General features: G+C 40.3%; 1 long non-coding RNA gene across 3 annotated transcripts in view; it reads left to right on the top strand.

The window, feature by feature from the left end:
• Positions 1-15,282, top strand: part of LOC113258981 (uncharacterized) — a 53,597-nt gene that overhangs the window by 15,669 nt on the left and 22,646 nt on the right. For 2 of the 3 annotated variants that reach the window (XR_008957982.1, XR_008957981.1), the window contains exon 4: positions 7,118-7,289. This is a non-coding gene — a long non-coding RNA (uncharacterized LOC113258981). Of the gene's footprint in view, positions 1-7,117; positions 8,241-15,282 lie in introns of those variants that run through there. The other variant, XR_003317420.4, reaches the window with a different exon arrangement.

Below are 15,282 nucleotides of genomic sequence, written 5' to 3'. Positions count from 1 at the left end.
AAATACCCAAACTCATTTACCAAAAGCTTGTTTGATGCTTGGTGTTAACTCAGTTGTACCTGTCATCAGTCTCTTAGATGAAAAAAAAGAAAAAATGTTGACCTCCTAATCCAGCTTCTGTCTCTGCCCACTGCCCCTCTGCGCTATCTGTACATTTCCCCCCTTTGGCATCTCCTTCCTGAAAGGCCTGTGCCTGAAGCTAGCAAATGTTTATTTATTTGTGAAGGGCATGAAAAATGCAAGTGTCCATGTGACATGTTATCACAGCACTAAAGAGTTGTTTTAAATTTATTTTAATTATATGTTCTAACTACATCATTGACCTGCGAACCCCCAGATATATGTACTTTCAGGCTTCTGAGCGGGCGTTCTCGCTGTTCCCTTGAGTTCGAATGCCCTATCTTCCCTGTTTTTGACTAACCAAGTCCTACTTAACTTTTAAAACCTGGCTCCAGTGGCATGCTATCCTCTGAGCCTTTCACTGTCCTAATAGGCAGAAGGAACCACTCCTCCTCTATAAACCTACAGTCTTCTCTGTATTCTATTAGTAGAGATCTTGTCACATTTCATTTTGAGAAGGTATAGACAGGTATAGATGTATCTGTCATTGTCATTAGACTGTGACATTCTTACAGGAAGCAACCATGTGGGGGCGCCTGGGGTGGCACAGCGGTTAAGCGTCTGCCTTCGGCTCAGGGCGTGATCCCGGCGTTACGGGATCGAGCCCCACGTCAGGCTCCTCCACTATGAGCCTGCTTCTTCCTCTCCCACTCCCCCTGCTTGTGTTCCCTCTCTCGCTGGCTGTCTCTCTCTCTGTCAAATAAATAAATAAAAAATCTTTAAAAAAAAAAAAAAAAGGAAGCAACCATGTGTTATTTGACTTTACATCTGTGATACTGAGAACACAGCTCATTGAATTTAGTCACGTGTGATTGGAGATGACGCGCCAAAAGATAATGTGGATATCCCTGTTTCAAGTGCAGGTGAATGCTGTGCCATATGCAAACAAAATATTCAGCTGACTTTTTAACTTTACATCCGATTTTACCTTGTACAGACTGTAAGATACATATATACTATACCCACTTCTCCAGGCCTTTTAACATGCTGTTCCCTGCCTGGCAAATACCTCTATCTTTCCCCTCCCACAATTCCGCCCCACTTTCAATATTCATTCCAACTAAACTTCATTAAAGAAACATTCAACTAACTCCTCCCTCCACCTCTAGGTATCTTGCTCAGTTGCAAGGTCTGCTGTCACCCTGCACGCTCATTTTTTAAAAGATTTTATTTATTTATTTGAGACAGAGCACAAGCAGGGGGAGGGGCAGAGGGAGAGGGAGAAGCAGGCTCCCCAGTAAGCAGGGAGCCCATTTGGGGCTCAATCCCAGGATCCCAGGATCATGACCTGAGTGGAAATCAAGAGGCAGATGCTTAACTGACTGAGCCACCCAGGCGCCCCTGCACTCTCCTTTTTAACACACTTCATCTTTTAGTCACTCGGTGAGTGTTGCTTTCTCACTTAAGACTGAAAACTCCAGGAAGGTAGGGATGAAATTTGTACCTTTTTTTTTCCCAAGGGAGGGAAGAAGGGCAGATTTTTAAATTTTTTTGAAAGTAGATGAAAGAAACAGAATAAAATAAGTCCTCCTGTACCATCACCTAGCCCCAGTCACCATGAACCCATGGCCAATCCTGTCCCTACTGCAACCCTACCTATTCCCCACACCTTTATAATATCTTGAAGGAAGTCTCAGACATTGTATGATTTTATTTGCAAATGTTTCAGTGTGTGTTTCTAAAAGCAGTCCTTTTTATAACAACCACAATGCCACTGTCACACCTAGAGATGAATTGAGCAGCTTTCGTATCATCAAATATCAGGCAGAATTTAAATTTCTAAATTTTTCGTCATTTTACAAATGTGCTTTCTGGACTCAGATTATGCACAAGGTTCGCATCTTGAACTTAGTTAATAGTCTTTTAAGTCTTTTTTTAGCTATAGATTGACCCTCTATTTTTTCTTTTTGTTTCATACATTTGTAAATGTAAACACTGCTTTTTTTTTTTTTTTTTTTTTTTTTTTTTAGCAGATATAGCCCCAAATCTTAGTCCAGTCCTGGTCATGGTATTTATTTTGATAAGTATGGTGTTTGATGAGTTACTTGGTTGGATAAAAATGAGGTGCATGAACAAGAAATCCCAGAGAGGAGATACTTAAGGAAATAAAACTTTGATTTCTCTGATCTCATATTTCTGTAGTCTCCTCTGAATATTGAAACTTATTTGTTACCCAACAGATGTGTGATTTTGAGGGAAATAGTATTATTCTTTGAAAATCTCTAAGAATTTAACTCACCCTTCAATTCTTTTAATCAGTTCCTTTTAACCACTTTTGCTGGAGAAGAATGGCCATTAGAGCAGCAAAATGAAGGCATGCTGTAAAGGGTTTTCATTGTTTAATAAAATTTACCTTTCCCCCTTAAGAAACTGTCATTGGTCGGCCATGCAGCCTCTGTTTTACTATTGTCAGATGAGAACACTGTAGCCTTTAATGCAATCAGATTCCTTGGGAAGGGAGTTTATCTTCTTACCAGGTACTGACACTATAATTAGGGGAAACAAAGCCCAGCAGTGACTCGGTGTAGAGAATGATGTTATTGAAAACTGAGAAACTACTGCAAGAAGGAATTCTCAGTAAATAATGAAGAAAATCTGAAATAAAAGTTAAACTTAACTCTTAGTCCATGTTGTTAAAAACAGGACCAAAATGGAGTTACTTATGCTAAGCCCCAGGTCACCAAACCAAGACTTAATTACAGTTTCAATCTGCCCCAGAAATGGACTCTCAAACCAATTAATCAGGAATCACCTGATCAGCAGTAGTGAAGAAATCTGCCTGATGGATCCCTGCCATCCCATAAAGGAAAGTGACCTTGCTCCAACCAATCCACTTCCTGCTAGTATAACTTTCTTGTTACTGCTCCCTTCTGGCTACAGAAGCCTTTAATTTTGTACAGCTCCTCAGAGCTCTTCTCTGTCTGCTAAATGGGGTGCTGCCCAATTTGTGAATCATTGAATAAAGCCAAAAGATCTTTGAATCTTACTCAGTTGAATTTTGTTTTTTAACAATATAAACTGATGAGTACAAAAATAAAACTGTTTTCCCTGAGATAATATTGACAGTATTTATAAAGATTATTATTATAAAGTATATCTTCCTCTCTCTAGCCACCTCCATTCAGATTTCCGGACGTAAAACCATCGTTTCTTATATATCCAGCCATTTGCTATTAGAATGCAAATATGTATAACTACATATATATCCGTGTGTGTGTGTGTGTGTGTGTGTGTGTGTGTGTGTGTGTGTATGTGTACTTACACACATGGGATCAGACTTTTTCTTTTTTTTTTTAATATTTTTTTATTATATTATGTTAGTCACCATACAGTACATCCCTGGTTTCTGATGTAAAGTTCAATGATTCATTAGTTGCATATAACACCCAGTGCACCATCCAATACGTGCCCTCCTTACAACCCATCACCAGCCTATCCCATTCCCCCACCCCCTCCCCTCTGAAGCCCTCAGTTTGTTTCTCAGAGTCCATAGTCTCTCATGCTTCATTCCCCCTTCTGATTACCCCCCCTTTCTTTATCCCTTTCTCCCCTACTGATCTTCTTAGTTCTTATGTTCCATAGATGAGAGACTTTTTCTTTACCTTATTTTTTTTAACCCATAAATGCATCTTAGGTATTTTTCCATAGGAACATGTATAGCCTCTTTATTTTTAATGGTTCTGTAGCATTTCACTGTGTATGGTTGTACCATAATGATTTATTTAAATGGTCCCCTTACGATGGCATTTAGATGTTTTCCTGTTACACACCAGCTCAGGCCGTGCTGCAGTGGTCACACATAGTGTGTATGAATTTATATGTAAGGTAAATCCCTAAAAGTGGAATTTCTAGGCTAAAGAATATTGGCCTGTCAATAGATGTTGCAAGTTGTTCTCTGAAAACGTTATACCCATGTACGCTACCACCAATGGCCCATGAGAAGGTCGTATTTCCCTTCCCTCTGGCCAACACTGAGCATCATCAATCCTCCTAATCTTTGCCCATTTGAAAGATGAAAGATAATCTCCCACTGCTGACCTTTATTTTATTTTGTTTACCAGTGTCAACATGGGAAAGTCTTAGTGACTGATGAAACCATACACCAATAAGCAGGGTACAAGAACAGAATGTGTTAAGTTGGAATGACCACTGTGAACCCTGAAATGAAATCTTGATCATGGCCGTCCCGAGCAGCCACAGAAGCAGCCCTCTGCTCATCACCGACACTTCTGTTACACACCTCTGGAGCCCAGATTTTGATTGCTAATGTCATTCTCTACTAGAGGAAACCAAGGCTCCTGAGGATAGTTAATTTAATGTCCTGGGGCTGGAAACAATCAGGGGGCATCCAGAAATTCGTATTTTTTCTCTAGGAAGTCAGGGTATTCTCAAAATCTTTGGAGGCAATTCTAAAAAGCCAAAGAGGCCAATTTTAGGGGGTTCCCTATGACCAAGTTGAGCCAACTTGCAAAAAATGATAATAATCATGTTAAATTAGAACCATTGAATTTTTAGAAGACCATGAGTTTATAATGATGTGCAAAAGGAAAATTTATACAAGGTGTAAAAATGATAGTTGTAGGGGTGCCTGGGTGTAGGGGTGCCTTCGGCTCAGGGCGTGATCCCGGCGTTTTACACCTTTATACAAGGTGTAAAAATGATAGTTGTAGGGGTGCCTGGGTGTAGGGGTGCCTTTGGCTCAGGGCGTGATCCCGGCGTTATGGGATCGAGCCCCACATCAGGCTCCTCCGCTACGAGCCTGCTTCTTCCTCTCCCACTCCCCCTGCTTGTGTTCCCTCTCTCGCTGGCTGTCTCTGTCTCTGTCGAATAAATAAATAAAATCTTTTTAAAAAAAGTGATAGTTGTAATTCCTAAAAAGATGAATAGATTATATTTAGCTTTTGTTAATTTTAGCAAATAGGATAATGTTTATTATAGAATATATATAATTTATTAATAATAATAATACATCAATTTTTATTAAGTATATCCATTAATAAAGAAGAAGTTAAGGGGCGCCTGGGTGGCGCAGTCATTAAGCGTCTGCCTTCAGCTCAGGGTGTGATCCCAGTGTTATGGGATCGAGCCCCACATCAGGCTCCTCCGCTATGAGCCTGCTTCTTCCTCTCCCACTCCCCCTGCTTGTGTTCCCTCTCTCACTGGCTGTCTCTATCTCTGTTAAATAAATAAATAAAATCTTTTTTAAAAAAAGAAAGAAAGAAGAAGTTGAGTTCCTGTTTCTATTTGTATGGACAGAAAGAGTGAACCAGTGTTCATGAATTTTTTCCAACAGTTCTGAGGAAGAAAAAAACATATCAAGGAAGGGCTAATCAGCAAGTGGGATCTCCCTGGGGGGCAGGAGTTAATAGTTAATAGTGTGACCCCTAGTCACACACAGTAACCATTTAAATGAGAGTCCAGTGGTGTGTTTGAAGGTGTCCTTCAAGATGAAAAATTGGGCAAATGTCCCTCCTAAAGAAAGCTAACTTCACACACTCATTTTCTCATCTTCCAGGTAATGTAACGTTTAGATGACCCTATAATTATAATGAAGTACTGATAAGACACACATAACTTTCCAGTTATACTGACAGACTATGTCAATATATCATTATGAAAGGATAAAAATTAGGTGCAGCCCGCCTCAATTCTAGTAAAAACATCAAGTTTTCTAAAATTTAAATCTATACAAATGAAATGTATTAAGGATCGTGTGGTAAACTGAATAATGAGTTCTCAAGATGTCCATGTCCTAATCCTGCCGAATCTGTAAATTTTACCTCATATGGCAAAATGGATTTTGCGGATGGATTAAGAACCTTAAGGTAGGAGACGATTCTGGATTATCTGGGTGGGCTGATGTCACGACACTCCTTATAGGATGGTCACAGGAGGCGTCCAAGTCAGAGGGGGAGGTAGTGGGGTGTTGGAACAGAAGATGGAGCATTGTGCTTTGAAGACAGAGGTCGGGGCTATAAACGAAGGAATACAGGAGGCCACTAGAAGCTGAAAAAAGTCAAGGAAATGGATTCTTTTCTCAGCAGCTCCAGAAAGAACCAGCCCTGACAACATCTTGATGTTAGCTCTGTGAAAGTGATTTCAGACTTCAAACTCTAGAACTGTCAGAGAACCAATTTTTGTTGTTTTAAACCACTAAGTTTGTGGTAATTTGTTACAACTTCAATAAGTAACTAACAGATAGGTTTGGAAAAAATTCCATGATGTGGTAAGTGAAACTTTGTAATAAAAATCTAACTATGAGTGGTACGAATGTGAATTATCTGCTAATGGGTCTCCTATTCTGATTCCAATTCAACCCCTCCTCCAAAAAAATTTCAATCCAGTCAGCAACCCAGGATTTGCCACCTTCACTTGACCGAGACGGCATTCTTTTTCTCTTGGGTCATATAAGATTAGTAGAACCCGAGCTGAGTAAGAAATAAAGAAGTGGATTGTTTGTGGACACAAGCACAGAGGGAAGGCTATGTGAAGATACAAGGAGAAGACTGCCATCCACAAACCAAAGAGAGTCCTTAGAAGAAACCAACACTGCTGACACCTTGATCTTGAACTTCCAGCCTCCGGATCTGTGAGAAAATAAATTTCTGTTGTTTAAGCAGCATAGAAAAAAATGTACCCTGGGCAACCCAAAGTACCTAGTCAGTGGTACTTTTTTATGGCAATCCTGGTAAACTAATATAAATATCTATTGAAAATTAGTGTTTACTAAATCATGAAACAATCAACATTCCTCTGAATATCTCTATACTGCTTATAAAGTAAGAAATTAAAATATAAGGATTTAAGAAATACTTTGTGTTGCAAATTTAACATTTTAATTTAAAGTCACGAACACAATGTATTAGTTTCCACTGTAAGAAGCAAAAAGAAGAGTATGCAAAAATTACAAATTTGATAACAAAACTTATTTTCAAGAATGATTATATCACAGAATTAATGTTTTTCTTATTATTGCTCATATTCCCATTCTTATTAGCTTCCCAGGATCATAGTTTGACTCATCTTGGCTCCCTTCCTCCACCATTGTGGTGTGGGTGGTTGTGTGTTCCTCGCTGTGTCTCCTCACAAGACTTTCAGGATCAAGTGATTCCTGGCCAAGAAACAAACATGGAATCATCCCATTCCCCAGTGGATTCTGATGAAAACAGGTAAGCTACAGCTCCAAGAGGAGGTGTTGGAGGAGACGCAAGCTGGGTCTGCAAGGGATCGATCACACATGAGGCGGCAGACATAGATATGCCACATGAAGGTCCCCTGCTTGCATCATATACCCTGTAAACTACATCAGTACCACCTGAGCAATAGACCTGTTGTATTGGCAAAGTGATTTTTCGCTGCTACACAATGCTTCTGCACCTGTGGGTTGTTTCAGTAATAGATATGTGAGACCTTTTGTTTGAAAAAAAATTATTTTTTACTCATCTTGGATTCTAGTAATCTTATGAAATTCCATGCACATAAGGTCTTCTGAATCTGTGCTTCATTTTTTGTGGACTTGTCATTCATTGCTTTTATTTATTTATATTTTGGCTTTGTGTTATAAGATATTTCCTTCATTATTCTTCCACATCATTAATTTTTTTTCTGCTAGTGCTTCCCCCCCCCCAGGCTTTCTACTGAATTTTAAGTTGAAATCATGTATTAAGTTTCAGGAATTACTTTGTGCTCTCTAATTCTGTATCCCTGAGAGTTCTCATTACATTGCAGAAGAGCTCTTCTGTCTGTTCCGTTATTTCTGTATCAGTGTGAGTCATCTGTTCTAGTCATTTACTCCGTATCCTTTCCTCAAACTGTTATGTTCTCTTAAATGGGCATAAGTTCTTTTAACATCAGAAAACTCAGTGAAAACAGGGATATACTGTGCGGTGACTAACATACTATAATAAAAAAACATTAAAAAAATAATGTAGGGGTATTTTTCTCTCTTAGTTTAGCAGCATATTGGTTTATAAGGTAAGAGCACTCACGTGAGGTGTGATAAGGATGGATGTTCTGTTCTCAGGTTTTTCCAGAGCTTTTCTCTCTTCCTTGTCTCACTCCTTCCACTCCCTCATGTCTAATTCCTAGGATCACCTTCAAATAAAATGTCTGGTCACAAGTCCTTGTTGAATGGTCTGCTTTAGGGTAATCGCAAATTAAGACACTTACCATGTATTAAATTGGATTCTGAGCAAGAAGTAAGGGTGGGAAAATTTTTGGTTAAGAACAGTCTTCTCCAGCTTCCCTCAAACCATCCCATCAAGGCAGCTGATGGGTCCATGCAGAGATGAGTTGTTACCCTCTGATGGCCTTCATAGTGAAATGAGCTGGGCTGGAGCTGACCCTGTTCTGTGGCCCCTGTAGTGTATGGTCATATCATGGAATGCCTAAACTAGGAAGCTTTTAAAAGTTCTCCCATAATTTTTATCATCACCTTTAAAATTGCAAGTAAAGCCAGATGTTGTATCATATTTATTGAATCCACTTTAAGCTGCACATCTGCAAATTGACTGATTTCAGTAACAGGTTTAGATCGGTGGAGAGATCAGACATGGATACCACCTGGACAATAAGAGTTAATTCACCTAAAGGACACAGAAGGAAGTCAACACAATTAAAATACATGGGCAACTTTCCAACACAAACCAAGATGTGCAGCTTCCTAGTTCCAAATGTCTCTCCAGAGGATGTATGTAGATGATAATCCCTGTTTAGTGAGGGTCCTAGCAGATGTCCTGGAAGCAGAGAAATCTCCTCACCTATAGTCATACATACAGACAGACAGATAGACGTACAATGCTGGAATTTTCCTGCATATAGCCCAGTCTAGGTATGCATAAGAGACACCCTTAACTGACCCAAGTGCACCTCATCAATCAGGTGGTTAACATGCTCCAGAAAATGTAATTGCAAGGTACAGGGTCTTTAGGCATAAACAAAGCCCTCCTCCCCCAGTCTCATGCTCTCCAGTCTAGTACAGGCTGAACCCACCCCTAAGGAAACACAGCAAAGCTCAGGTTCCCAGCTCCTTCCAGGAGGCATGTGAGCAAGTAGTCAGACCAACTGTGGGCCTTGGGTTGAATGGGTTTCCACAGCAGCCTGCATTTACCTCTGTAGCACTTACCACAAGTGGAAGTTAAGCTCCACGAGGGCAGGCATTTTTATGTTTTGTGCATCGCTATATCCACAGTTCCTAGAACAATGCCTGACACATGATAGAGCCTCAATAAATATTTGTCAATAAGTAAATGAATGAATTAGAGATTATATATCCAATACCTCTCTCCCTCCCTAGGTCATAAACTCCACAAAATGAGGGATCTTTTACCTGAGTCACTTCTGTCTCTAACACTGTACCTACTTCAAAAATGATGTTGTATAAATTCTGGATAAGTTAGTGAATGTCTGCATGAATGACATTTGGTAAAATACATTCAGCTAAGATTGAAATAAATATTAATTACATATTCTTGTTTCAAGACTTCCTTGTAGATAAACCTCTTAGGTGAAATAATCATTCAGTAATACGTCCTCTCAGCTTCTAGGATCAGACGTTTCACTTACCTCAACAATACACATTCAAAATACCCAATTCAGTCTCACCTTTCCAGAGAAAATTATTTTCTCTCTTGGATTATTCCAAAATATCTTAGGAATATACGTTTCCTCTCTGCCTTCTTTTATAAATTGGCATTGACTTTTAAATTTTCATTGGTAGTTTGAAATTTATAATGAAAATACCAATAAGGTCTTTGGCTCTATTGATAAGAAATATTACAGATAACTCAAAGAATGAAGCTTTTCTACATGACATCAAAATTCATCCCTTGGAAAATAATACAATATGGTTGACTGGAGATGAAAGTAATTTTTCAATTCATTTGGTCGATGCATATTTCATGATCATAACTTTTCTAATATTAAATCTGAAAACGTAACAAGTTGGAGTACCTTAACGCTGAGACTTATTGCTCAGGTGAGCCCCTTTTGTCAAACTGGAGCTGTAGAAGTCCTTAACATCACTTATCCTAATGACGAGCCGCATCAATGGCTTACTTTGTATCATTTACGTTCATAATTCATCCTTTGTGAAAAATGTTACCAAAAGTGTTTACCATAGAAACTTAAAGACAAAAAAAAAATTAAATTAAATTAAAGAGTAGGTACTCAGAGGATGGGAGCCACTGACTCAAAAAGAATAGATGAAGGTTTTATAGATCATCTTATAATATTCAATCACTGAGTCTTGGTAAAAACTCATTCCACATGTGTAACGAAGTGGTTGAATGATTCACACAGAAATAGTCTGAGATATGAGCGAAGTTGGAAGTCACTCTGGAGGAAGATGGGCATTCCAGGGCCAGAGAGTACTACATCTCTAGAGTAGAAATGCTGCGGTGGTTTCATAGACAAGAGATAGAGTGTATTCCCATTGTTGTTGATAGGTTCCTCCGAAATAGATTGCATTGATGATCCTAGGTTTTTAATCACACCTCCAGTGATTATGCAATTTGCTCCCCTATTTCTCACCTCTGAGACATCCTGTAGACAAAAAGTGCATATATTATGAGTATACATTTCAAAAGAGAAGGATGCTACAACCCCTTTTAGTAACCTGTAGATGTATCCAACCTTTCTCTCGTCTTCGTTCTCATTTCCAGAGGATTACACTTCTAGAACATCTTTGATGCTCACCTTCTCCTTCCATTGCCACAGACCTTGTCAACCTTCACAGAGACTATTCAGGTGACTTCCTAAGTGGTATGCCTGTACCGGGTCTTCCTCTCTTCAGTACATCTGCTATTTCCATTTCTCAGTGAATAGCTGCTATTTCCATTTCTCAGTGAATAGCAAATCACATGACTCCCTGCTCAGAAGTATTTTACTGCACACCACTGCTTATATTTTTTAAAGTCCCAGAATGCTTCATTCAGCTTTTGATCTGACCCAACCAACTCTTCCAGCTTCACTGAGTAGCCAGTTCCCACTCCTCACCATGCTGAAATAGGCAGTATGCCTTCAACACATGACACTTTGTGTTTTCAAGGCATTACTGCTCCTTCCACCAGAATCGCTCCCTTACCAACCCCTTCCTGTCTTCTTTGCTCGCAGAAATCTGACTGTTCTGTTACAGCATCATAAATGTCATCTCCTGTGTGAAGCTTTCTCAGGTCCTCATCCTCAAAAGGGACTGTTATTTCTTCTTGACTCTTAGTTTAACTTCTATCAGAGCACTTAGCAGTGTGAATTTAAAGGAGACAAAGACTCTCAAACTCTTGGTTTGAAAAAGGAATGCAACAAAATCATAGGTTTATTACCTTTTTATATATGAAGGGAGAAGAAGGACATTATGCTTAGTGAAGAAATCTTGCATGCATTTATCCTTCTCAGAAAAGAGAGATCAATTTAAACATTTTTCCTCAAGCAAGAAATTATTACATAAGTCAACCACTCAGAATTACAGAATTCTAGCGATTATAAGGTTCTTTTCACAGGATATAGCAATAGACTGAGAATGCTAGGTGTCTTTAAAAGACTTTTCTGTTGGGGCACCTGGGTGGCTCAGTTCATTGGGTGCCTGACTCTTGAATTCAGCTCAGGTCTTGATCTTGGGGTTGTAAGATCAAGCCCCACATCAGATTCTGTGCTGGGCATGGAGCCTGGTTAAGATTCTCTGTCTCCCTCTCCCTCTGTCCCCCCCCCCCCCCACCAACTCATGCTCTCTCTCTCTCTCTCTTAAAAAAAATGATTAAAAGACTTTTATGTTAAACCAAAGATTTGAATAAGATTATATGGTTTTTATATAAGTCTTCACACTGGATAAGAGAATAAGAGAGAGAATTTTGTGAATGGGCTGAATTCTCTACTTGATCAGAACTGGCTTGACAATATGGGATGATATGTGCTCTTCTGCAGATCTAAGGGAATGCTTTCTTCTCTTTTTGAGATTCTTACCACGAGATGCGTTCTCAAAGCTATTTGATTAGTTAGTGAATAGAATGTGCTTGAGAATCTTAAAACTTACAGCATGGCAAAGAAAAGAGCAGGATAGATGTGTGACAAATGGAATCTTAGGCAGATAATATGTTGCTTCCACATCCATCTATTTCCCATGGAGTTAGAACTCCTCAAAGATTGGTTTTTCATATTGCATAACCTTGTACTTCCATCCCTAGCATAAAGAGGGTGTTTGAGTATTTGAATATTTGACTGAAATGTCCCCTTGTTTGTCAGAAGGGAAAATATAATCACCCTGTCTGTTATTCAGGTTTCTAATGCAATACATGATTTACAGAGAGTGGCTCAAAGGCTGATCCACAGTGAGTATCTAGCACATTTTCCTAAGATTTACCATGAACCTCAGGGAACAGAACTCAAGAGACTTCATCCTAACTCTGTCAACATTTTCCTTTAGTTGAGCAGGATTTATCATGTTCAAGAAGACTCTAGCCTAAAGAGTAAAAAGCAACCAATATATGCCTTCGAAGTTCTTTAGTCCTTTGTCCGTGTTCCCTGTCTTTGGCAGCCACATATACCCACTGAGTTCAGGGGACTTACTTAAGTCTGGAGCCTCCCAGTTTAAAGGTCTACCAACCCAAGGTAGCATCCCAAACCTAAGCTCGCTCTCTCTCTCTCTCTCTCACTTCCCTCTCTCTCTCTCTCTCTCTTTTTTTTTTCGGAGATGGGGGTGGAGGGGCAGAGGGAGAAGGGGAGAGAGAATCATAAGGAGTCTCCATGCCCAGTACGAGCCCAATGTGGGGCTCGATCCCATGACCCTGAGATCATGACCTGAGCTGAAATCAAGAGTCAGACGCCCAACCGACTGAACCACCCAGCACCCCCCACCCAAGCTCTCTCTATTTATTAGAACTTACTGATTCTTTCCAATTTTCCTGGGATTCTTCCAGCTGACTGGCTAATGTGATAAACTGAGAATGCTGCTATTTACCTTAGGTAACATTTGCACTTGTACTGAGGTCCATTAAATGATTAACATGGGACATATCGGGACCAATAGAGACATTTATGTTGGAGAAAAGAAAAAAAGCTGCCCTGGGATCCTTAAAATCTCAGCTTCTTGGTCTCCTCTGTAGTCTGAACTTGTTTGAAATTTGCCTCAACTCAAGGCCTGAAGAGGAAACATCTTTCTGTTTTCTTTGACTTTCTTTTCGTAGGCACTAGTAGCAGTGACGGAGTCCCTGTAATGTTTTTTCATCAACCACACGTAGGTAGCTCCATTAAACTCTCCCAGAACAGGCTGTGAGGGGCCCGGTCACCATCAAAACATAGTGACCACACCCCGTCGGTCTGCAGACATCAGCTCAAACTGAAATAATTTATAGGGGACAAGCAGCAGAGAGAGTGGGTCCATCTGGAACTTTTCTATTTCCGTTTTAAGAACAACCCTGGAAAGTAATATAGCAGTACTGTGCACTTAAAGGAGGGGCAGTCCGATGTTACACTTGGTTATCTCCACTGGTCATACACGAACAGAGTAGAAGGAGCCACGGTCCTTTAACTGATGACTGAGTCCTATCTCCCAAACCATACAAAGTCCACCGGGAGCTAGGGGGTGGAGAGTGGTGCCTCATTCTCTTCTTCCTGTCTCATAGCCCATCAAGGGACACAGCTCCTTCAGCCTCTCAGGGCCACGCATGCCCAATGTGCCCTTCCTGTCCTCCCTCCACTCTGCGTCATAGCCCCAAGTCCCTTTAAGCTGGTGATTTTCAATGTAAGCCATGTGTGGGTTCTCCTAATATACTAATAGCTAGGCCCCACTCCCAGAGGGTCTGATTCATTTGGTCTAGGATGAGGCCTAGGACATACTATTTTTTTTTCCTTTTTCTTTTTTTCCTTAAAATTACCCCAGGGCAGTACCCGGTCCAGCTGAGAACAACTGTGTCCTGGGCTCCTCTCAGCCAGCGTCCCACCTCTTTCTCTAGCTAGTCTTGCCAGTCACTCAACTCCATCAGGTGCGTCTCTGGGTAGAGTGAGAGTCATTGGAAACTTGGAATGGATTTCTTACTTTGACTAGACAGAACTCCTCTTGCCATTTCTTCTCCCCACTATCATGCTGAAACAGCCCCTGTCTTTTCCACCACCTTGAATCATTTGACCAAACGTACCCTTTCATTACTCTTGCTCAGTGCATGTAGGCAACAGCCTTTGAATCTGATCCTGCACTGACTTGACAAGCATATTTCTGGGCCAAGAAAATCTGCCATCATTTAGTCCTTTGTAATTATCCCAGGGATTTCGAGACGGTAACATTGACTTTCTACTCTGTAATTAAGAAACTGGAGGGCCAGCAACAATACGAAGTTGGCTTGTTCATATGTTTATACATGCCTGAATTTTAATTACTGTATTTGTAGCCTTTGGACTGGCCCTTAAAATAAGAGTTTAATTTGTAAATTCATTCCTGGTTCTCTCCAGACGTCCCTGGTAAGTCTCTGGCAGCATCCCTCTGGAATATAAAAACCTGAGGAGTTTCTTCAGATATAATCTTACTTTGTTTTTGTTGTTATTGCTGATTAGTTCCTGGTCCTTTCATTTGCTGAATTTGACTTAAACCGAGCCGGGTTTGGTTTTAGCTCTGCCCTCCAAATCAAACCTGGGCTGGTTTGTTGAAGTAGCAACCTCTTCGCTTAAGAAGAGAATTGTTAGGGGCGCCTGGGTGGCACAGTCGTTAAGCATCTGCCTTCGGCTCAGGGTGTGATCCCAGTGTTCTGGGATCGAGCCCCACATCAGGCTCCTCCACTGGGAGCCTGCTTCTTCCTCTCCCACTCCCCCTGCTTGTGTTCCCTCTCTCACTGGCTGTCTCCCTCTGTCAAATAAATAAATAAAATCTTAAAAAAAAAAGAAAAGATGAGAATTCCTAGGTGCAGGGTAGAAAAGCAGAACACTGATGTTGACTGTACATGTCAAGGAGAGGCTCTTTTCCATTTGTTTTGTATCCCAAAGTAATATGCTACATTTCAGGCCAAAACTTGAAATTAAAATAAAATAAAGGCCTTAGAGTTTTACATTTGGAAACCCACAACTGAGTCTGCTGGGATAGGTTTTGTGGGCAGGTAGTGGAAGAAATCCTGTGGCCGCTACTAAGTCTCTCTAAGCCTCAGTTTCCTCATCTGTAAAATGGGGTAATGTTCACTCTCTTGC

The sequence above is a fragment of the Ursus arctos genome, unplaced genomic scaffold (genome assembly GCF_023065955.2).
Source record: "Ursus arctos isolate Adak ecotype North America unplaced genomic scaffold, UrsArc2.0 scaffold_7, whole genome shotgun sequence".
Taxonomy (NCBI): Eukaryota; Metazoa; Chordata; class Mammalia; order Carnivora; family Ursidae; genus Ursus; species Ursus arctos.
This window is presented reverse-complemented; position numbering and strand designations above follow the sequence as displayed.